The sequence below is a fragment of the Sminthopsis crassicaudata genome, chromosome 2 (genome assembly GCF_048593235.1).
Source record: "Sminthopsis crassicaudata isolate SCR6 chromosome 2, ASM4859323v1, whole genome shotgun sequence".
NCBI lineage: Eukaryota > Metazoa > Chordata > Mammalia > Dasyuromorphia > Dasyuridae > Sminthopsis > Sminthopsis crassicaudata.
The window spans coordinates 268,540,407-268,565,694 of NC_133618.1; the positions used below are offsets into that span (position 1 = coordinate 268,540,407).

The 25,288-nt window shown below is 33.7% G+C and overlaps 2 long non-coding RNA genes across 5 annotated transcripts in view; one reads left to right on the plus strand and one right to left on the minus strand.

The window, feature by feature from the left end:
• The window catches only part of LOC141555912 (uncharacterized), a 41,486-nt gene that overhangs the window by 13,023 nt on the left and 3,175 nt on the right, over window positions 1-25,288 (minus strand). Inside the window, exon 3 of one of the 2 annotated variants that reach the window (XR_012486381.1) lies at window positions 2,396-4,348. The exons of the other annotated variant lie outside the window; for it this stretch is intronic. This is a non-coding gene — a long non-coding RNA (uncharacterized LOC141555912). Of the gene's footprint in view, window positions 1-2,395; window positions 4,349-25,288 lie in introns of those variants that run through there. 2 annotated transcript variants of the gene reach the window in all.
• The window catches only part of LOC141555913 (uncharacterized), a 47,258-nt gene continuing 42,724 nt past the window's right edge, over window positions 20,755-25,288 (plus strand). For 2 of the 3 annotated variants that reach the window (XR_012486383.1, XR_012486386.1), the window contains exon 1: window positions 20,755-21,180. This is a non-coding gene — a long non-coding RNA (uncharacterized LOC141555913). The remainder of the gene's footprint in view (window positions 21,181-25,288) is intronic. The other variant, XR_012486384.1, reaches the window with a different exon arrangement.

The window sequence follows — 25,288 nt, forward strand, 5'->3', positions numbered from 1 at the left end:
GGTCACCATGTCTTTATTAAATACTTCATCTTCTCTCTGCTCATTTCAGAGATTTGCCAGGGAATCCTCATAATACAGCTTGGGATTAGTTTAGCCCAGATCCTATTGCATCATTCTTAAACAAAAGCACAAAAAGATCAGTGATTATTTCTTTTGTTGTTGTTTGTCTTAAAATTTATTTATATAATATTTCCCCAATTACATTTAAAACAATTTTTTTTACATTTGTTTTTAAAACACTTGAGTTCCAGAGATCAGTGATTATTTCAAGATCACAAAAGAGGTTCAGTTGTAAAGTCAATCAACAAGTATAGTAAATACATCCTAGCCACGAAATTAGGCACTGTACATGTAAAGAAAAAAAAAAAAAAACACAAACAAATAACCTCTGTCCTCAAGAAACTTTTATTTGGAGAAAAATATAGACAAAACATGCAAAAAATAAATATAATACACTATGCTGTTAAGTTCATGTTTTTTTCTTTGAACCAAAATTACCTTTTTCAGGAACAGAAGAAAGAAAAGTCCTTTTCTTTCCCCAAGATCCTCATATTTCCACTTTTTCCTTTATTCTCCATATCATCAAACATAAAGTCCTCTTTTTAGTCTAGAATTTTCTTAATGAAAAAAACAGAAAATGGATAAGGCATCGAATATTCTTTGTTCTCTACAGTAGTCCACAGGATTCTTTTCCTCTCATTATATACACATTCACACTGAATACTTAAGGACAAGACAAAGGAAGAGGAAATCAGATTTGCAACTTGCAATCAAAAATGGGAATGACAGTTTCTCCATTGATATTTTTGTCTCAACTCCAGCTACACCTAAAAATCATGGCTCTTTTGAACTAGAAAGGACTTTAGAAGCCATCTATCCTAAACCCTACTTTACAAATAAAGAAATCAAGGTCCCCAGAGAAATTACTTAATCAAAATCACACACATGATATCAGAAGTAGAATTTGATTCCAGATCTTCTGATTCAAGTATCCTTTCCACAGTACTCACTTTCTCCTTTTCAGTTCTCTGCAGACCAAGTTCTAATTCCTACATAGAAGAAAAGTACCGTACTATGATACATTCTCAAGATCTGGGGCATCCTAGAGATGGAAGTGAGGAGAAACAATGTATCAGGTTGGATGGGGATAATCCTTTCCCAAACTAAGGTCTTCTCTACTGTTTTTTAGTGTAGTCTGTCTTCCAGATTAAAAGCAGTAGTGTCCTGGACCCAGATGCAAAGGGGAGAGTGAATTTGCTAAATTTTCAATATATATTATAAACCAGGACTCTATTGTTTTGTTGATTATCTAAACTTATGAAAATGTAGATTATTCAGACAAAATTCTGTAGTGTTTGCATAGAATTAGTTGTTAAACATTTACTAGAATAATTCTAGCAGAGATCATTTCAGGAGAGGAAAAACAGAGGAGGGAGAGAGCTTCTTAACTTACGTTACACAATAGCTTTCTGGGGACACTTCTTTCTTTACTTCCTATCTGGAGACTTTTTATTTCTCTTGAAGTCTGGCTCCAGAATGTGTGCCTATGGAATGAGCAAAAAGGTTCTTGGCCTGCTAAGTTACTTGTCCTAAGTACAAAGATCTTCCCCTATTTTGGAAGTGCCAAAAGTCTATAAAGAAAGTCAGATGTCTTGAAGGGAAAACTGCTGGACCAGGAATAAAGAAACCTGATCCTAATTCCAATCTTAGGGTCTAGGAGAGTTAGGCTTCATTTGACTCCACCACAACTGAGAAAGCTGAATGAGTTTTCCTCTATTGACTACATGCAAGTCTCAGTTTCTTCTTTTTTTTAAGATGAAGCTATTGGATTAAGAGGTTCCCAACCCCCCCATTCACTTTTATTAGGAAAATTTGAGTTGGGCTTTTTATGAAAAATAGCTCCTTAAAATCATCTTTTGCTCTCCTCCCCCAAAGGATAGATAATATATTTTAAGAGTTACTATTCTGCATCTGGCACTCACCAATCAGGCTTTATGAATATCAAGAGTAAAAAAGAATGAACCTCAATGCCTAGCTATCAAAAATTATTAGCTGAAATGGAAGGCTAAAAACAGTATCTGAAACTTCTGGGAGGTAAGATGGGTATCTTTCCTAGACTATGATATCCCTGCACTACTAAGGCTATAGTGTCTACTTCTCTTCTCTTATCCTTCCCCTTCCAACATATGACAGTCCCTTTCCTATCACATGGTCCTAGAGTTATCTATGTAAGCTCTATGCAAAAATTCCTAGTTATGACTCTAGCTATCCATACTACTGGCAGAGAATTGGGTTCAGCAGATGGATGTGATTTATCACATTATCATGTAACCAAATTTGAAGCTGGATTTTGATTTAGAAATACTCCTTAAATCAAAAATCAGAAATTGATGAATATTTTTCAAAACTATACATTGTCATCATGACAGAAATTTATTTGAATTCAGAGTAGCTTTGAATACACAGAGATTCAATCAGTCATGGTTTAAGTGGTAAATATCTCAATTGATACCTGTTAAGTCCAGGCTAGCTCCCTGAGGGCTCAGAATCAGCCAGTCAGGATAAGCAAAGTCTTTGCCCCATGTTGGGTGCCAAAATGTAATGTTCAAGTTCTTCTTTAAATTGTAAATCGTTCTCTGGGGGCAGATCTCTTGGGGAGCTTCTGGAACCAGCCTTAGTTTTAGTTCCAGTATCAATAATCCCCAAAATGCAGCCAGGAGTTAAAGTCCAGATCCTATATTGTATCCTTCAAAGTCTTGAATCTTTTCCTGTCAGAAAGTCTCCAGCCAGCTTCAGTCTCTCGATCCCTCCAAATCCAAAGCCTACAGCCAGCACGAAGGTAGACATGGGAATGAATGAGACTCTGCCTCCAAGAGTGTGGGATTGTGGGTTTCCAAGAATTCAATCCTAGATGTGGATCTCCAGGAAGTCCATGAGCAGGCTTTTCTTTTAGACTTGTAAATCTGCTGGACTTGCGAATCCACTGAATCCTATCTCTGAATCTCCTCCAGCTTCTCCGAAGTGCTCCCCTTGATTCACTCCAGATTCCCAGAGAGTGGGCTTTTATATCCTCCCAGAGAATGGGCTTGTGGGTACTCCCTGGGCTTGTGGGAGCTCCTTAAAAGTATGTTCTCTTAAAGGTGTGAAGTCTGATGTGTGAACCAATGAGTGAGCTCCTTTAAAGGTGTAAACTCCTTTAAAGGTATGAACTCCTTTAAAGGTGTGAACTCAGCGTATAAGTACCTTGTAAGTTATAAGTACCTAACAGATACTCTCAAATAATAAAGCTTTTAAACAAATTCAATTGGGAACCTGACCTTACGGAAAGACCTCTGACATGTAGATATTACATTTTGGTGAAGGGAGATGGGCATAGATGGTAAGACAAACCAGAAAATCATAAAGCTACTTCAGGAAGTTATTTTGGAGAGAGAACAGGATAAGATCAGACCAAGGAAGAACTCATCTGGGGTTATAACACCAGACGAAATATCCACCAGGCAGAATCCTATTAAATTATTCTTGCTCAATAAATGCTATTTGTTTATATCAAAGTTGTGATCATACTCTCCAAATTTTAGCACCGTTGGTTATAGCTGAAATCACCTCAGTCTAGTTAAGGATATTCTAAGAGTATTAAGCAGGGAACCAAGCAATACTATAGGGAATTGAAAACACAGAGGAGTTGAGATTCTTGTTTTATCATTAAAGAGTCCTTGCAAAAATTAATCATTAATCAATCAACAAATATTTATTAAATGACCACTGTATGGCCATATATCAGGTATGATTCTAAGCACTGACAGAATCAATAAAGTACAAAGAGTGAAACAATTCCTATGCACAAGAAACTTACATTTCAATTTTGTAATAATAATTCATTATTTAGTTTCTAAAATTATTGGGAAACCAAGAAAACAGTCTGATAGAAATTGAGCATAGACCAATATCATATACCATTCACCAAAACCATAATTCTTTACATATGTTAAACTACACACATAGTGTGTAACTATATTCCTTTTGGTACTATAGAATGTATGTCTACACTGTACACTGATCTACCTTTCTATTTCATAGTCAGTAATACATAATTGTAATAATTACTGCATTATAATATAGTGTAAAATCTGGTACTGTGAAACTTTCCTTCTTTACATTTTTCCCCAATTAGTTCCTTTTCTATTCTTGTCCTTTAGTTATTCCAAATGGATTTTGTTATCATTTTTTCTAGTTCTATAAAATAATTTTTTAGTAATTTAATTGGGATGGTATTGAATATATAGATTATTTCAATGAGCTTTTTAGTTGAATTTTTTAGGGTTTTCCCAGTATGTCATCACATTATCTGAAAAAAAAGAAAATTTAATGTTATTACTTCATTCTTTATTCTGATTCCTTCTATTTCTGTTCCTTCTCTTATTGCTATTGTTAGGATTTCCGATACAATATTGAATAATATTGCTGACAGTAGGAATCTTTACTTCACTCCAAATTTTATCTTTTTCTAATTTACCTGATTCATACCTAATTTTAGCTTCTCTCCATTACAGATAATGAGTTTAGGTGAATGCTTCTTATAAATTTAAGGAAAAGTCCATTTATGCTTATGCTTCAAATGTTTTTAATAGTGTTGTACTTTATCAAATGTTTTTTCTGCATTTATTGATATTATCATATGATTTTTGTTTATTATTCAATAATTAATTATGTTAATAGTTTTTATGTTAAACAATCCCTGTATTGCTGTATGATTCTCACTTGGTCATAATGTATATAATCTTTGTAATATATATATAATATAATAATATAATATATATAATAATATAAACTTTTAGCTAGTATTTTATTTAGGATTTTTGCATTCATATTCATTAATGAAACTGCTTTATAATTTTCTTTTTCTGGTTTAGGTATCAGTATCATATTTGTTTCATAAAAGGAGTTTGATAGGACTCCTTTTTGCCTATTACTCCAAATAATTTATTTAAGATTGGAATTAATTGGTTTTTAAATGTTTGGTACAATTCACTTGAAAATCCATCAGGTTCCAGTGTTTTTCTCTTAAGCAACTCATTCATAGCAATTTCTTTTTCTAAAAATGGTTTATTTAGATATTTTATTCCCTTTCCTGCTAATCTAATATTTTTGGGCAGGTTGCATTTTTGTAAATGTTCTTCCAGTTTATTTAATTCATTAAATTTATTGGCATATAGTTGGGTAAAATAACTCTTTATGATTGCTTTGATCTCACCTTTTTCATTTTTGCTATTAGTAATTTGGTTTTCTTCCCTCTTTTTAAATATCTTATTAACCAATATTTTGTCTATTTTTAAAATACCAATCACTAGTTATATTTATTAATTTTCAATGGTTTTCTTAAATTCAATTTTATTAATTTCACCTTTAATTTTTTAGCATTTTTAGTTTAATGTTTAATTAAATATTTTTAATCTTGTCTTTTTCTAGGCTTATTTAAAAATTACATTCCCATTTCTATTGTCTGTTCTTTTTTTTATTGATACAAGCACTTAGATTAATAAATTCCCTCTGATTACTACTTTTGCTGTATCCTATAAATTTTGATAAGTTGTTTCATTAATGTCATTTTCTTTTATGAGATTACTTGTTTCTATTTTTGCTCTTTAATTCATACATTCTTTAAGATTAGGTTGTTTAGTCTCCAATTAGTTTTCTGTTTCCATAACCCTTATTAAATATATTTTTATTACAATGTGGTTTGTAAAGGAAGCATTTAATATTTCTGCTCTTCTGCTTTTAGCTATAAAAATTTAGTGTCTCAATATCATGGTCAGTCTTTTTAAAGGTGTATATTTACATATACATAAACACATATATATATATATATAAATTCAAAATTTTATTCACTTTCTTAATTTCTTTTTAATATTTTTGTCAAATTTGTTTAGTTCTGGGAAGGGATAATTAAAATCTCCTTTATTATGGTACTCCTATCTATCTCTACCTGTAATTCATTTAACTTTCTTTTTAAAAATTTAGATTCTATAGTACTTACCCACCTATGTTTAGTATTGATAGGGCTTCAATTTTCTATGGTACTTTTAATTATGATATAGTTTATCTCCTTTAATTAAATTTATTTTAATTTTGACTTTTTCTGATATCATGATTGCTAAACCTTAACTTCCCCCCCCCCCATTGGCTGAGAAATAATACATTCGATTCCAGCCTTTTATTTAAACTCTGAAACCTCTTGATTTTAAATGTATTTCTTATCATTCTTTGTATGCCTGTAAGCAGCATATTGTCAGATTATGAATTTTTTAATCTATTTTACTATCCATTTCTGTTTTATGGATTTATCCTATTCATATTCAAAGTTATAATTGATATTTGTATTTCCCTCTATCCTATTCGTCCTCACTATTGTCCTCAGTCTCTTTTTTTACCTTATTCCTTCTATATTTTAATTGCTTCTAATCATGATCTTTCTATTCCACATCCTTTTAAAGAATTGCTTCCTTATTTTCTCCCCTTACCCTCCTTTCCCTTGTTCTATCCACTCCTTTAAGGATTCCTCCCTTTTCTTCTTCCCTCACTCTTGCAAATTTTTATGTACCCTTCAATTCCTTGCTCTTTCTCCTGTTCCCTCACCCTCCACACTCTCTTATTTCTTTAAGAATTTAGACTTTTATACCCTGATATATATATATATGTGTGTGTGTGTGTGTGTGTGTGTATACATATACATATATATTTATTTATATGTATACACATATACATATATGTTATTCTTTCTTTAACCCAGATCTGATTACAGTAGGGTTTTAGTACTAAAAGTCTTCCACCCCAACTTAACTTCTCTATATCAGTTCTCCCTCTTATACATCATTTGTATGAGATAATTGTTCTTTTTCACCTTTTCTTACACAGATTTGCTTTTTAGAATGACCATGATATCAGAAAAAGTCAAAATTAAAGTAAATTTAATTAAAGGAGATAAACAGGTAAACTATATCATAATTAAAAGTACCATAGAAAATGAAGCCCTATCAATACTAAACATAGGTGGTAAGTACTATAGCATCTAAATTTTTAAAAAGAAAGTTAAATGAATTACAGGTAGAGATAGATAGAAGTACCATAATAAAGGAGATTTTAATTATCCCTTCCCAGAACTAAACAAATTTGACAAAAATATTAAAAAGAAATTAAGAAAGTGAATAAAATTTTGAATTTATATATATATATATATGTGTGTGTGTGTTTATGTATATGTAAATATACACCTTTAAAAAGACTGACCATGATATTGAGACACTAAATTTTTATAGCTAAAAGCAGAAGAGCAGAAATATTAAATGCTTCCTTTACAAACCACATTGTAATAAAAATATATTTAATAAGGGTTATGGAAACAGAAAACTAATTGGAGACTAAACAACCTAATCTTGAAGAATGTATGAATTAAAGAGCAAAAATAGAAACAAGTAATCTCATAAAAGAAAATGACATTAATGAAACAACTTATCAAAATTTATAGGATACAGCAAAAGTAGTAATCAGAGGGAATTTATTAATCTAAGTGCTTGTATCAATAAAAAAAAAAGAACAGACAATAGAAATGGGAATGTAATTTTTAAATAAGCCTAGAAAAAGACAAGATTAAAAATATTTAATTAAACATTAAACTAAAAATGCTAAAAAATTAAAGGTGAATTTAATAAAATTGAATTTAAAAAAACCATTGAAAATTAAATTAATTGACATTATTTTTGGTGTGATCCCAATTTTTCTCCTCTCCTATCTTCTAAGTTTGTACTTTTTGGATTTTTTTGGACTCTGATCTTCTGATGTTTATGAATTTCACAGGATGCCTTACTTATTTTCTTAGTCTATCTCCTCTTAGGACTTTTTAAAATGATGACTTTTAAAATAATAAGATTTCTGTGTGTTTAAGAATGAAGTGGAGCAATGATACCTTATCCTGCCTTTCTTTCTCTCATCATTGATGGGTTTGCTTGGATCATATTTATAGTTTCTAATCCCAATTTCTTTTTAGAATCAAACAGGTTGCATGATGCCTGTTCTCTACTACCATTTCTAATAGAAATGGCCAAGCTCCCAAGAATGAATATCTTTCTTTATGTGTTCTGAACTCTTGTGATCTTGTAATGTTTGGACTCCTTCAAGATTAGGGAGAAGTTGGAACCTGAAGCCAGAACAATATTTTTCAAATAGGAGCTGTGGACTCTGAACAGTAGATAGGGAATGAAGTATCTCTTCTGTTTTCTGGACCCTCATTTCAATGAGGTATAAGAAATGCTTATAGAAAATCTTCTAAGCATCTTCCTGATTTGCAGACACTTGGCATTTTGGCCACTTCTTCAAGACCAGTTGGATCTTTTTTTGAGTGTAGGGGGGCCAAGGGCCATGAAAGTTCTCAAAGGAATAAACCATGATGACACAATTTAAAATCCACTGATCTAGCTGAAAGCAGATTTGGGGCAGGCTGAAAGCATTATTAGCCTTTAATTGACTGAGACAGATGGATTTGTCTTTTCAGAAAGGTGTGTGTGCTTGGGAAGCTTCAGCTTCATGTTACATTACAGGCTATAGTACATGTATAAATATCATTTTAAATTAAAAAAGAAAGTCTGCCAATCCATGGAATGTCTTTTTTAAAATTTGGGATATAATTAACATTGTTGGGTAAATTATATTTGGTCATGATCTTTTTTTTTTTTTCTCTTGGATATACAGTATTCCAAGTCTCTTGATCTTTTAGGATAGCAGCTGCTAAGTGTTGTATAATTCTAACTATGACTCCACAGTATTTGAATTATTTTTGACTGTTGCTCATATCTTCTACTTTAACCTGGGTTTTTTGGGATTTGTCTATTATATTCCTATATGTTTTCCTCTAAGGATCTCTTTGAAATGGTGATTGGTAATTTTTTTTTTCTATTTCTACTTTCCCTTATTCTAAAACTTCAGGGCAATTTTCTCTGTGGTTTTGCTATTGCATCAAGATATTTTTATCATAGCTTCTAGATAATCAAAATATTCTTAAATTTTCTTTGCCTGATATCTTTTCCATATCATTTTTCTTATGAGATGTTTTATATTCCCTTCTACTTTAAAATTCTTCTTTTATATCCCAAAGAAATACTAAAGAGCGGAAAGGGACCTGTATGTGCCAAAATGTTTGTGGCAGCTCTTTTTGTAGTGGCTAGAAACTGGAAGATGAATGGATGTCCATCAATTGGAGAATAGTTGGGTAAATTATGGTATATGAAGGTTATGGAATATTACTGCTCTGTAAGAAATGACCAGCAGGACAAATACAGAGAGGCTTGGAGAGACTTACATCAACTGATGCTGAGTGAAATTAATAGAACCAGAAGATCGCTGTACATTTCAATGCTGTATGAAAATGTATTCTGATGGAAGTGGAAATCTTCAACATAAAGAAGATCCAACTCACTTCCAGCTGATCAATGATGGACAGAAACAACTACATCCAGAGAAGGAACACTGGGAAGTGAATGTAAATTGTTAGCACTACTGTCTATCTACCCAGGTTACTCATACCTTTGGAATCTAATACTTAATGTGCAACAAGAAAATTGGATTTACACACATGTATTGTATCTAGGTTATACTGTAACACATGTAAAATGTATGGGATTGCCTGTCATCTAGAGGAGGGAGTAGAGGGAGGGAGGGGATATTTTGGAAAAATGATTACAAGGGATAATGTTATTTTAAAAATTAATCATGCATATATACTGTCAAAATTTATAATAAAGTGACTTTGTTTTCAATAAAAAATTAAAAAAAATTCTTCTAACTTTTGATATGTTATAATGTCATTCACTTCTCTTGTCCAATTCCAGTTTTCCAGACATTTTTTTTCCCTTAAGATTCTGGCTCTCCCTTTCCAGATAATTGGTTTTCTTTTCATAATTTTCTTTGTTTTCTTGAATTACTATTTTTTCAAATTTTTGCTTTGCCTTACTTATTTGATTTTTAAAGTTATTTTTCAAGTTTTCCCAAGATTTCTTTTAGGAAGGATGACCATTTAATATTACCCTTTGGGATAGGAAAGGGTTTGTTGCTTCAGTATCCTCTGAAAATAAACCCTGATCTTTTCTATTTCCATAGTAGCTATCTGTGGTTTGGTTCTTTTTTCTTTGCTTATACATTTTTGCAAAATAATAAAATAAGGGGCAGGTAGGTGATACAGTGGATAGAATACCAGTCCTGAAGTCAGGAGAACCTGAGTTCAAATCTGGCCCAAGACACTTAACACTTCCTAGCTGTACGACCCTGGGCAAGTCACTTAACTCCAATTGCCTCAGCAATAATAATAATAATAACAACAATAATAAATACAAGACAATTTTAGAGGGACAGATCTAGCAATTGGGAGAGATCATACAAGGATTCATGAAGATGATATTTGGGCTTCATCTTAAAGAAAGGGAAATCCACAATGAGGTAGAAGTGAGGAAGGAGTGCTTCATGAAAATGTGGAATGGCCACAGTGCCAAATTCCAGCAAAGAACTAGAATGTTGTGAGTTATATCAAAGAAGACTGGTTAAATTGGGGTCATGTGATATAGAGCTTTAAAATCTAAATAGAGGAATTTATATTTTAGCCTAAAGGCATCTGAAAGTTACTGGAATTGATTGAGTAGAGAAGTAATATAGTCAGATCTATTTAACCCTGTCATGTCAAGGTTTAGGAAAGAGAGAAAATCCATCTTTGATTCTTAATCCAATCATCCATCGTTGGCCTGAAGAAGATAGGACATATTAAGAGGCTGATTGCAGACTTCAAGAAGATTGCAAAGGCCCTGTCTTTTTAAGTTAACAAGGATGGAAGAATTGCCAGCAGAGAGCACCACACACATATGTAATGGGGAGAATAGCCTTGTCAAGGCAAAAACAATAGAGAAGATGCTTTAAATACACAGTGGCATTTAAAATCAAACAGGTTCTTTAACTTTCTCAGACCTGGATAATGACTAAAAGATCAGGGAGACTAAGGAGATAGTCCAGTACTTATTGTTACAGTACTTGTCTGCCACATAATAAGTGTGACACCATAAATATTTCACAATCTTCCTAAACCAAGAAAAATAAAGCCTTTCCAATTTTATTTTAATTACTTTTTGGAATTCCATTCATTCAAAAATGCCAATGCATTTTTCCCAGTACTATTCCCATCTCTGGAGAGAAGGCCTGGAGAAATTGTGGCATGTGACATACATGTAGGAGGAGAAAACAGCCTCCTAGTTTTCTGTTCCTTTAGTTTTGCTTTTAAAAAAAAAACAAACAAAAAAACCTATAGTGAAATTCTATTATTCTCCCCTACACATACCTCATTCCCAAAGTTGGCCTTGTTAATTCTTTTTTTAAAACACAGCACCAATAATCCTATAACTGACATTTCCTGAAAAATAACTAAAGTAGTTTTGGATGGTTTCCTTGAAAGGAAGCTCTGATTAAATAAAGTTGTATACACAGAAGCTTTCTGATAAATAATGCATGCGTTACATAGCTTCCAGCCAATTCATTTGGCCTGAACAAATAGACACCTTCCCCACCTCCCAAATACACAGTTGAGGGGACAGAAACTACACAGTTTCACTGTGTCCTGCTATGTCATCAGCCAATGTTCAGCATTCTCTCTTCCCCACAGAAACCTCAACATTGAGCCCTCACTTGCATACTGTACATACAATAAGATCTTTCATTGCAGCAGATCCCAACACTTCCTACCTCAGGGCTACAATCACCACAGAAAGAAAAGAGAGGGATCTTCATGTTGGGGATCTCCCTTCTAGCTCCCTAATTGGGAGGAAATAGACAAAGGTAGTTAAAGAAGGCTTTGGGGAAAATTCTGCAAAGAAGTTCTCCCAACCACCATGATCCTACAAAACTGCAACAGTAGAAGGTGGAAGAGAGCATGTCAACTTGGATTAATTTTGAAATATGTCTGTGCTTTGGCTGCTGTTTAAGTTTCTAAGGTTAAAAAAACAAGAGAATAAAACAAAACTAAACTAATAGAATTATAGCCAACCTTTCAAAGGTGAAACTTTTAAAACTTAGCAAGAACTTGTTCTCAGATGATGGACTCAGTGATAAATTGTTTTCCTTTACATGGAGGAGTGCTTCTAGATGATACAGTAGACCAAATGCATGGCCTAGAATCAGGAAGACATCTTCCTGAATTCATATCTAGCCTTAGATACTTACTAGCTATATGAGCCTGAGCGACTCAGTTAACTGTCTCAATTTCCTCATCTGTAAAATTAGCTGGAGAAGGAAATGATAAACCATTTTTGCTAAAAAAAATCCTAAATGGAGTCATGAAGAAACACATCAAAGGGGATATTAATTCATCAGGGCGTATGGAAACTCATTCCAGTAAAGTAAATATGAGGAACATCAAATCAAAGAGAATTCCCTGGGGAATTGAGTAATTTGCCCATGGTCACAGAGCTCAACTTGAACTCAGTTCTTCCTGAGTCTAAAGTAAGCCTGCAGAAGACTATATCATATAGATTCCATCAATAAATGATCTCAAATTCTTCATTAGCAGCTCCCCCAATATATCTAACGATAGCTTTATATTTAACAGTCACAAGTACACTAGATTTTAATGTTTTCAAAATTTTTAAGATGAAAAAAAAAATTATCTTTGAGGTTTATTTTGCAAAAAAAAAATATATATATATATATATAACTCATTATAAACCAATAGTTTACAGAGTTTATGAAATGATACTCCTTTTTTGCAGAAATATCCCCACTTATCATTTTCTCTAAAAACTATGTAAATAATTTTCTGAGCTTGTATTTCATTTATGTTTAAATATTTGTCACAGCTTTATAACACCCAAACTAATCTTCAACATATAACAAAATGGCATACATGGATATTTATTGATAAAATCACTTATGATTTCTATAACATAAAATAATAACCATAACAATGTACTAGGAGGTATCTAATTCTATGGATTTTGCCTAGCCTAGGGTCTAGTTGAAATGCAAAGAGGGAAAATGGGAAAGAATGTTGGAAATGATGGTATTTTTTTAATCAGTAAAAATAATAAGTATTTGATGCATATTATTAACATTTTAATTTCTCTCTTGATTTCTAATAGAGCTGTTTTAAGTCTCAAGCACCTCAGTAATGCCTCATTCACAACAGTTTAAATCCTCATGCTTTGGGGAATTAATGGTTTTAGTCATTTGTGTATACTCACCCACATGTTCACAGACATAAACACATATCCACTGAACCCAAAATAAAGTGAAAGGAGTGGTCAGAGTTTTGTTAATACCAGATGAATGCCACTTTCTGTAAAGTGTTTTGCAAACTCCAAAGTATGAAAAAATGTGATCCCATTATTATTCCAGAAGCCAGTCTTAAAATAATTAGATTTTTTGGTATAATAAAAGGTGACCTCTCCCTGATGCTTCTATTCAGCATTCAGACCTTTGTCTGGAAAAATAATTGTCCCAGTGAAGAAAGCTATTTTTTGGAAAGAATGAAACCATCAGAATAAATCAATTCCTTCTAGAATCCTATAAGAGAACACCACAGAAGGATCTAATGTTCTTTATAAAGAAAGACTAAAAATAATAACTTCACCATCAATGGAAGTGAATACTTGAAGCAATTATCCCATCTGGTTCAGGAAAAAATATTCACAAACAACCAAGTTCACTGGAATTGACTTTAAGGCTAATAATTACATGAATAATTCAGGAGAAAGTGGATATTTTTATCTGAAGAGGTATTCTGGAGCCAGTTTGAACTTGTGAAAGACACTGTTAAATTTTCATTGCGAGCTTTTGCCCCTCAGAAATAGGCAAAGATGATAAATAAGACTTGATTTATTATTTTGCTGATTGTGTGTTCTGAAGAAAGTGTCAACAATGCAGATTAAACTAAAAATGCTGTACATACTTTTAATTTTCCTGAGAGTCAGGTTGTTAAACATTTACTGTCACACCCCTGGGCTGCCTCATAAACATTAGTTGAGCCCAGCAGGAATGCCAAAGAAAACTGAAAATGAAGTCATCACCAGACTGGAGGCCTGGTGACTGGAGGCTAATAATAATAATAATACCTGTTATTTATGTAGATTTGCAAAATGATTTATATCCATTGTCTCATTTGAACCTCACAGTATTCCTGAGCAGTGTGAATGGAGAACTGACTTTAGGGTTAGAAAGAAATAGTTTCTAGGACTATTAATTGAAGGAAAACTGTTGATCTGCTTTGGGGGAGAGAATTTTCTCCCAACACTGATGAAATTACTGGTTCAGGAATAAAAAAGAAAAAAAGAATCACATCTAATCTGCTATAAAGGACTATATCTGCTCATAGTGTCAAAGATCAGAATTGTTATAGCAGATAAGTACAATTTATTTTGATACAAAATTTTACAACAATACAAGCAGGCTTCTAAATAAATTTAAAATTCTCAATCAGCTCTTACTTTTGTCTGACTCTTTGTGATACCATTTAGGGTTTTCTTGGGTTTGCCATTTCCTTCTCCAAGTCATTGTACAACTGAGGCTAAAAGGGTTGATGACTTAACTCAGTGTTGTTATAGCCAGTAAGTATCTGAGGTCAGATTTGAACTCAGGAAGATTAGTTTTCCTTATTCCAGGTCTTGTACTATCCATTATGGCTCTACCTAGCTGCCCTTTCAACTCTTACTTATTACTATCTAATTGGTCTTTTTATTTTTTACCTTCAGTCTATTCCCACTCTCCAATAGATACTCCATGCTATCAAAATAATGAAGAAGGCTGAATCAAATTAGATTATTAGCTGCTCCTCAAACTCTGCTTTTCAAGCATTCACTTAAGACTGTCCCCTCATGCTTAGAACACATCTCATCTGTATTTTGAAAAATCCCTCTTGTGCTTCAAGATATAGTTCAGGCATCGCCATCTAGGGGAGGGGGTGAAGGAAGGAAGGGAAAAGTTGGAACAGAAGTGATTGCAAGGGCAATGTTGAAAAATTACCCATGCATATGTCTATATATATATATATATATATATATATATATATATATATATATATATATATATATATATAGTTCGGGCATTATCTTCTCCATGAAGATTTTCTTAAATTCCCGCACCATAACTGGCCTCTTCCTCTTTCCAAGAGCACTCTGCCTGGATCTGTCCTTTGTCCTTATCATATTTTATCTCATATCATATTTGTTTACTTGAGTATGTTGAAGCAGTGAGTTAAAATGGAAAAAGTGTTTCATCTAAAGTTAGATGATCTGGGTTCAAATGCCCACCTGTCTTTTACTACTTATGCCATTTTGAAAATTTCTTAGCTTCTTGATGCCTCAGTTTCCTCATCTATAAAATGAAGAAGTTACATTAGATGAGCTACTTCAGGTCAAAAAGATCTTAGTTTAAATCTGGCTTCAGATACTGGCTGTGAAACCCTAAGCAAATCACAACATCTGTGTAACTCAGTTTCCACATCTGTAAAATTCACATAATAATATCACTTATCTCTAAAAGCTATTATGAGAATAATATGTGATAAAATTTGTGAAGTGCATTGTAAACTTTAAAGTAGCATATAAGTGCTAATTATTATAATTTATAGAACTCTTCACTTCTAATTCTTTGATCAAATGTCTTATTTTTCTTTGAAATGGTAAGCTTCTTGAGTGCAAGGATGACAACATTTTTCATCTTTATGTGGATCAGATCCTACCACAGTATTATGTATATTTAATAAATCCATCCATGAGCATTTATTAAGCAACTGTGCTTAATAAGCCTTCTGTATCATTAAGTTCTATGTACTAGAAAGTATAGGAATTTAATAAATGTTTACTGAGTTTAATGGGGCACATAGGTGCATCAGTAGATAGAAGAGCTGGAGTCAGAAAGACTTCTTCCTGAGTTCAAATCTGACCTCAAACACTTACTAGCTGTGTGAGACCCTGGGCAAGTCACTTAATCCTGTTTGCCTCAGTTTCCTCATCTGTAAAATGAGCTGGAGATGGCAAATAACTCCAATATCTTTGCCAAGAAAATTCCAAATGGAGTCATGAAGAGATGGAAATGACTGGACAATAGCAACCAAAAAAAACAAATTCAATAGGGAGGAGGGGCTATTTTGCTAACTCTAGAGGAGCAATTTCTCTTTCACTTCTCTCCTAGTCTTTTTTCCCTAACTCTCTAAACTTTTCTATTATGTTTCATCTGTTCTTTACCACTGGAAGATTTCCCTATCCCTGTGGCCTTCTAATCCTGGAAACCCATCCATCTCTGGGTCCCTTTACTCTCCAAACTTCTATTTTGAGGAAGGATTTATTCCAACCATCCTTCAATCCTCTTCCAGGTCCTCTTCTGACTTGGCCTTGAGCATCATAGTCTTCTCAAAGACTGCCTGCCTTTCATCTCCCTTCTATGTATTATCTATCTGAAAAACAGAACATCTAACAAATTTCAGTAAAAAGATTATAAAAAGATGCCTATTAACAAATGAACATTCTCCAAAATAATATCTAACTATGATATATAAATATAAATATAAAGAAACTATATGATATATAAATCACATGTGGCTAAAGCAGGGTTGGTTTTTTTTGTTGTTGTTTTTTGTTCACAAATTCTTGGTTAGTTCCCATAGAATGAGTTGCACATCTGGAATGACTCATTGTAATTAAATAGTTTGTTGAAGCAAAAGCATTCTGAAGGAATTCCAAATATACTGTTGTTTTTCTGCATTGTTGGCCCTTTCTTGTAGAAAGGTCTAGTACACAATCTTTTTTTTTTCCTTAGAAAAGGGGGAATTTTATTTCAAATAATCTTCAACCTACAAGGAACTTTTGAAAATCACTTAGCTAAGAAAGCAATGTAGTACAATGGAAAGAGTACTCTATGTGGAATCAGATTCTTTAACTCTGCCATGATGCCTGTTTGACATTGAACAAGTAACTCTATCTCTCTGAGACTCAGTTTCTCCATTTGTAAAAATGAAAGAATTAGTCAAGATAATTTTGACATTTCTTTCAGATCTCAAACTATTATCTTTTAACTTTAAGTTCCTTGCTATGAGGCAAGACAACAACAAGAACAACAAAAAGATTTGTCATTTATCTCCATTAGTTGAATAGAAAGACTTAGATTAGATTTAAGATATTTTTATTTTATTCCTAGTTTAGACACACAGTAGCTGTGTTACTCTGGATAAATGATAAAAACTCTCTGAGCCTCATGTTCTTCATCTATAAAATTAAGGGGTTAGTCTAGATGACCTTTTATATCTAAATCTATGATCCTATAATCTTTGGTCCACTATCATGAGAGAGGACTATAATTACTAAACCTACTGGGCCTACAATTACTGACTCCTCATTTTAAAAACAATAAAAACTATGACTACTAAAGTCTTCCTGACTTCCCTGGAAGGTATGGATCCTATCTGATCTTTCTAGGGTTATGATTTCTCATCTATAAAAGGAGGAAGATAAATTTAATGACTTTCATGATTCCTCCCTGAGATCTTGGACTCTACTAGATAAACTTTTGATTTAACTTGCTTGGTATTCATCTGTTTCCAAATCATGAATCCAATCATATGCCTTCTTGCCTGCAGCAACCTCCTTCTAGCTCCTCCTTATGTGTTATTCCCTACGATTAGATCTCAAGCTCCATGAGAGTAGATGCATGTATTTCTATCCCTAGAAATTAGTGTGGATGCTTGGTATATAATACATATTCAATAATTGTTGCATTAATTCTTTCATTCATTTTAATTCTGTGAAGATGAAGTAGAATTAGTTTAAGAAAGTGGGAGGAAAGATATATAGTATAAATAAATAAATTAAAACTTTTTTTTTTCCTTCCTCTGGAATTTCTCTTGGCCTTATTGTTATGGAAGTAGCTCTTGCATGATCAAAATAGCTAATTCTGGAGAACATATCAATGAAGAAGCAAATGTACTCTCATTATGACCTCCCAACTCCATCTTCCTTACAAATAATAGAGATATGTATGGGAAAATGAAAGGATGCTTAGTATTTAATTAACATATCTTTTGTTATTGTAAATCGTAAGATCATACAATCTTTGTTTTGGAAGGGATACAAAGTTTTAGAAGTTGAATCCATTCTCCCACCCAAATAAAGATCTGAATTGTACTATACCCAACCAATGGTCATTTGTTATCTGATTGAGACCAATGGTGAGGAACTTAAACCCTACTTGGAAACCATTCTTTTCAGAGATAATCTTTTTTCTTATATTGATAATCTTTTCCTTTTATTAAGACTTCTCATCTTTACCCACTGATTACAGGTCTCCCCTCCTAGAGTAAAATTTTCTTTTACTCATTCACCCTTCAGATATTTGAAACATTATTTCATGCCTCTCCCCTTGAAATCATGTCTTAAACAGGCTAAAATTCTTACCAGGTGGCAGCCTATTACTAGAACTTAGGACACAGATCTTTTTTTACTTAACTATGGTACATGATATCTATCTACGTAACAACAGAAACAATTGAAATGATAACAATGCCTTAAAATTTGCAAAGCACTTTGTAAGTATTTTTTCATTCAATGCTTAGAGAAGTTTTATAAGGTAGGTGATAGTGTTATTATTCTGCTGCTCACTAGTCATCTTCCAACTATGTCTCCTGCATAGTTGACTCCATGGCTCCTTTTTGAATCTTCAGCTTCTGATTGGTGAAAGTTTTTTACTATGAATCTTTCCAAAGGATGCTATGCTGCCATTCCTTGGCTACTTTCATGTCATGCTTTGTCTTTCCCTCCACTTCTATTGTAATGCCAGAGAAACTGAGGCAAGATAGAGATTAGAGAGTATTTAATAATTTATCTAAAAGAGAGAGATTTACTGGGACCAAATGGATCCATGGTTTGGTCCCAGGGATGAATGAGACTATCGTCTCCAAGAATCCAGCAAACAATGTGAGTTCTCAATGACATATATACACATGGCTCAGACTCAGGGGGTAGACTGAGGCAGGGGCAGAGTCAGAGTGCTGAGAACAGGAACAGGACTCTGACAGGGTGGGGTGAGCCACCAGAGAGGGGGATGACATAATAGGGGGCGGCACCCCAGGAGATGGGGAGAGGCATCTTGATAAGATGGCCTTTGATATTCTGATAGCTTGGGATGGGAAACTGAGTTGGGATGAGAAAAGAGAACTATTTTAGACTAGGAATCAATCTGATGCTATCCATTTTAGAAAAGGACAGTTCAATTTAATTGCCCAGTGACTTTGCCCACATCTCTGGGACTTCTTAGCCTAAATTTCCCTCCCTTACTACTATTCTATTATTTATATATGTTGTCTTCTCTTATTGGAGTATAAGATTTTTATGTGAGTAACAAGATGACCTTCTAGACATTTTCTTTCCAGAACTCTCAAGCCTTTTCAACATAGGAATTCTGCTATAAAGATAAAGCAACTTCATTTATCTTCATGGTCTAGGAAACCCAGAATCTAAAAGATTAAAAGAAAATCTTTTAAACTGATGAACTTACTAAGTTCACTTAGCAACTGTATCCTATGCTACCAGAAAGAAAACTGAACCAACAGACCCAAGGACATGCCACAGCCATAAAACAAAACTCACACCTATTCTCACCCTAGAACTTCTCTTTTTTTCCAATGTTATGGAGCCCTCTGGCTCCAGGCTGTAGAAATTTGCTAAGGGAATGACAGCCAGATTGACCACAGCCCATCAGAAACAAAAGTTTGCTGGGAACTGCAATTCTATAGCACTATTGCTGCAAAGCTCTGTGCTGGGACAGAGAATTGAACAACAGAGAGAGGGACAAGGAATCACAGCAGGATACTGTGGGTTGAGGGTGGAAAACTGGGGGAAAGGCTGTACACAGAATCTAGCTGATGACTGTTCTGATCACTCAAAAGTTCCTGAGGAAGAGACCTAGGCAAGTGAACCACTAACTGTCCAACATGGGAGGAGGCTGAGATACTTTGAGATCTAGATCCCAAGTAAGAATAGAGGGAAGAGTATCAGAAAGTGAATGATAGGGGAGATAAAACTGAAAATACCAAGGATACCAAAGAAAACTCAAAGAACCTGTACATAAACAGGAAAAAAAATCAACCAAAGGAAAGATAGCCTCCAGATTTAGCAAACAAGTTCAGACTTCTATAAATAAATGCTGGAAAACAAAGGAAAATAATCCAACATTTGATGAGATAGAAAATCATGTGGAATGTAAAGAGAACATAGAAACACAACATTGTTTTAGTATGATCCAAAAGTTAAATTAGAATCATGAGAGTAAAATAGAAAAGATGGAATCTTTAAAAGTAAATCTCACCAAATAAACAAAAAGACAACAATGCAAATACATAAAAGTGAAGGATAATCTAGATGAAGGGAAGCAAAAAAAAAGTACACATTAAAAGAATATATATACTCTGTAGGCCAGCAAAATATACAACTTGAAGACAGTATGTATAAAGACCACTTAATTGTAGATCTCCCAAAAGAATAAGAGAGAAAAAACCTTAACACTTCATGAAAGAAATAATAGAAGATAACTAGTGAAATTTCAGTTGAAAGAATTCATAGATCACCTCCAGAGCAACAACAACAACAAAACCAAAACCCAAAGCTACAACTACACATCTTGATTACATATAACAATTCAATTCAGAAACAAGTTTTGTAAGCTATCTGGAAAAAAGCCTTGAAATTCAGAAGAAAGGACATTGGAACAAAACAAAACTATTTTGAACACTAAAATGTGGAAGGAAATAGAATGATGTGTTCTGAAGAACAATGGAACTCATGATGTAACCAGGGTGAACTATTCTGAAATCTGAACTTAACCACATAGAACAAAAGATGGATGGCCAATAATAATGAAGAGTGCAAAATGTTTATAGAAAGAACATTAGAACTGAATAAATTATTTACTTCTTGAATATCTCAACCAACAGAAATGTAAGACTATGGAATACATGCAGCAGGCAAGGACAGCAATAGCAAGAGCAACAGAACAACAGAGAAAGAGAAGAGTAGAAGAGTCTCTAAATGTACACAAGGAGATGAGGTAAAGAAGGAAATCTGGTACAAGAGACAATGAATAAGAGGACAAAAGGTATTATGGACATAACAGGTAAAACATTACCTACAAGTAAATGTTATTTTTATGGGACTGTATTAGAACATGGGAGAGTCTATGAAGGGGAGGAGGGGAACGGGGTGAAAGAGAGAAGTGTGAGATGCATCCAGGTCAAATCAAGGGCTAGCGAGGAGGGAAAGTGACTTCAGTGGTCTCAGAAACAGGAGCCTATAGAAATGAGGGTGAAGAGGAAGGGGGAAGATTATAAAGGGGAAAAGGAGGCCTTCTCTGGTGGAGGTTCTACTAGTAGTGTTCTACTGATAAGAAACGTATAGAAGAGGAGTGGGTCGCATAAACAATTTTTAAAATAGTATAAGCTTCTTGAGTGGAGGAAATGCATTTTTTGTGACAGATACTTCAGTGAATAAAATGCTAGAAAACTTGAGTTCAACTGTACTATATACACTTAGTATCTGTGTGATTCTAGGTGAACCGCTTTGCTCTTTCAACCTCAGTTCCCTAATCTGTAAAATGGGTATAATAATGGTACTTATTCTATAGAGCCTCTTAAATGTTGGGAAGATCAATTGAGATAACAAAAGTAAAGTGTTTTGCAAACCTAAAAAGTACTATGTAAATGTTAGCTGTCAGCATTATCTTATATTTGTATTTCTATTGCTCAGCATTATGCCTAAGAAGTGCTTTTCAATTTATTATTTTACCAATTATAAGTGAAGAAACTTGAGACTGAAAAGGTTTAAGGGGCTAGTCACATGCTAGGAAATATCTGAAGTAGGATGCACAGACATTATCCTAGTCCTTGTATCTGGCACATGGTAAGTGCTAAGTAAATACTTATTAGACTTCTTGCAATTGCAGTTTCATATATTTAGAGCTGGAAGAGACTTTTAGAAGCCATGTAATCCAACATCCTCATTTTATAGATAAAGTAACTGAGTCTCAAGGAGGGTAAGTGATTTACAGGCAGAAAGGATCAAAGAAAGCATCTGAATTTGATCCTTTGACTACAAAGTCAGGGTTTTTTTCTGCACTACTCTGCTTCCTAAGAGAGCTCAGTCTATTGAAAGGTGGTCAAGTAGGGGGTCTAAAAGATCTTGTTTTCCCTATATTACATTTCAATACTATAAAGTTTTTGAATCCATTTTCCTCACTATTCACCTTCCTCCCCATCTGAAGTCCACATTTCACTTCTTTACTTTCTCCATGTTTTGTTTTCAACTTATCCATCTACTCCCTTGTTTGTTCTTCGAGCCAGACCACAAAAGTTAAGTTAATTGAGGCTTTATGGTTGAAGAATTTTCCTCCAGGGGTGCATTTATATGCTCCTCCTATCTATTCAGACTTCCACCTTTCTCTCAGCTTAAAATCTCCTCTTCCTCCCTTGCTCAAGTTAAATGAGGACAGACCCACTCTGTTTGAAAGAAGGAAAAAAAAAAGTGGTGAATGTCTTTATTTTTAAGTGGAAGAAAACAATAGGATGACAGCACTCTTAAGAATGAGAGAGAGACAGACAGACAGACAGATACAGAGAAAGACAGACAGATAAGGGTGGAAGAGATAGACAGTCAGAAACAGAGACAGAGAAATAAAGAAACAGAGAGACAGATGAGGGCAGAGAAAGACAGTCAGAGACAGAGATAGAGAGATAGAATCAGAGAGAGAGACACAGAGAGTCAGACCAAAAAAGGAAGCTAAGTTCTTTCCACATTAAAGAAAGACTATTTGGACTATTATTTGTTAACTATCAAAAAAACATAGAATAAAAGGCAACAGGAGGATAATTTGATCTATGGAAAGTCTATTTAATACTTCAAACCTCAGACTAGGCCACAGGTCAAGACCTGTGGTTATATTTTTAGGCAGGGACATATTTATATATTTCTTTATCATTATTTACTTATTTACAAAAGTATCTTTGATACAAGAGAATAGTTATGAAATGCATTGCAAGTTTGAAAGAGGGGTTCACTGAAGTCATTAAGAGTGGGGTTATTTTAAAAAACAATTTATGGCAGGTAAATCAAACCTGAAAGTTAAGGTCTCCAATTATCCAGTCTATTATTCCTCCTATTAGTAGAATGAAATTGACAACATCAATCTGAGTTACCTGGCACAGATGATGACTTTCAAGACTAGCTATTTGCAAGCTCACTTATAATCTAATTATGGGGACCACCAGTGAAGTTGCCTTGAATTATCATTAGTGAATTGCTTCTTTAGCCCTTAAGTTCAGAAAAATCATTCTTATTTCTATGTTCAATATTTCCAATTAAGAGTTCATCACAATATCTGTAAAATGGAATTCAGTTCAGTTACATGGATAGAAAAATTAGTCTTATCCCTGCCAACAAATATGTGACCTAAAGCAAAATCGCTTAATTTATTTCTGAGAATCTCAGTTGGTGAGTTCTCTTGCCTTTGTGCTGCTGAACTTGAGGCAAAAGAAATAGTTGAAATAGTACCAAAAAGCCATTTTTGCCATATTACAAAGAATGTTAGAGCTAGAAGGAATCGTAGAGATCTTCTAATCCATCTGCCTCATTTTACAGATAAGGAAACTGGAAATGGATAAGTATTTTCTTAAGGCTACTTGCAAATCTGTAGCCAGAACCCTGGACTCACATCTCATCATAACATTTTTTTACATTATAATGTGCTCCATTATTTGTAAACGTCCATTTTTCTTCATAATAATGATGTGAACTCTTATAGATTCAAGTCTTAGCATTATGCAGATGACTCCCTGATCAGCAAATAGTAAATACTTTAAAATGTTTTTTGATTGATTTAATCTTAGTTTCCTCATATAAAAAGGGGATAGATCTTCCACTACATACTGGATCAACACTAGGCATTTTGTCTTATGTCTTGCCACTGAATTCAGATGACTCTGGAGGAGGCAGTGAAACTGATGACTTTTCACAACTATGTCTCACTTAAATCAAATCCACTCACAAGTCAAGACATTACCTTCATGGTATCATTGGTCCTCTTCAAGAATGAAGGACAAACAATAAACAAAACAACACAAAATGGGAATAAAAATGGCAAATGAGAGTTTTAAAATTTTTAACATTGTACCTGGCATATGTAGGCATTTGATAAATGCTTACTTCTTTCTTCCCCCTGATCTTAACTTTTTTTTTTTCTCTTTCAAGGACATTGGCATCCTTCTGGTCATTCAGATATGAAAACTGAATCATTCTCAACTTTTTTCACTTACCTCTTCATAGGGATGACCATATAAATGAAATTCATGAATGTTTTTAATAAGAATAGTATTATAGAAAGCTAAGAAATTTTTGTTATTACATGGCTTACATAGGAGAACATTTGTCCTAGTGTCTTCATTACAATTTTTTATACAATTAACTGCAGCAGGTCTGGATTGCCCCCAAGAGTGAAGTATTCTCCAAGGTAACCAGAGCTCTAAGCAGTGAGAATTTATCTCATATCAAGCAAAGTGATTTTCCTCAAGGAGAAACTAAGGAATTAAGATAAGTCTCATAAGATATACATCTTGAACTGACCCTTGAAAGGAAATAGAGATGAACTGGGAGAGTATTCTAGTCATCAGAAGGGCAGCCTGTGTGAAAGCATGGAGAAATAAGATGAGATTTTATGAATGGAAGATAGAAAATGGAGAAGAGAAACTTGCATCCATCCCAAAGAGGAGATGCAATGTGATTTAGTGGGAGGTGCACTAAAATTAAAGTTAAAGAACCTTGAAGACAGTGTGACCTCTGAGTCACTTCAAAATACTTGCTTACCCACCTCAAAGGACTCTCGCTAGGAAAAAATGTACACTATAAGTGGCCATAAAAATGTGAGCTATTGTTCCAATAATACAATCATCTGGTGAAGGTTATTGCTGACAATTTCAGGAATCATATTTTTTAATATTGTTGGTGACACTCTTTTCTTGCCCAAAGTCCCCACCTCGCTCTGGTATGGACTGACTTTTGTGACATGAAGGTTTGTCTACCTTCCTAGGGGTGAAGCACATCTGTCTTTTGCCATTGATCCCATTGTTATTTTCAGTGGTTTCATAAATGCTTTGCTATGTGGCAAGTTTATAAAAAGCCTTGCAATGTGGGAAAGCATTCTGCAAGATGGACACTGGAACCAATGAGAGACTCAA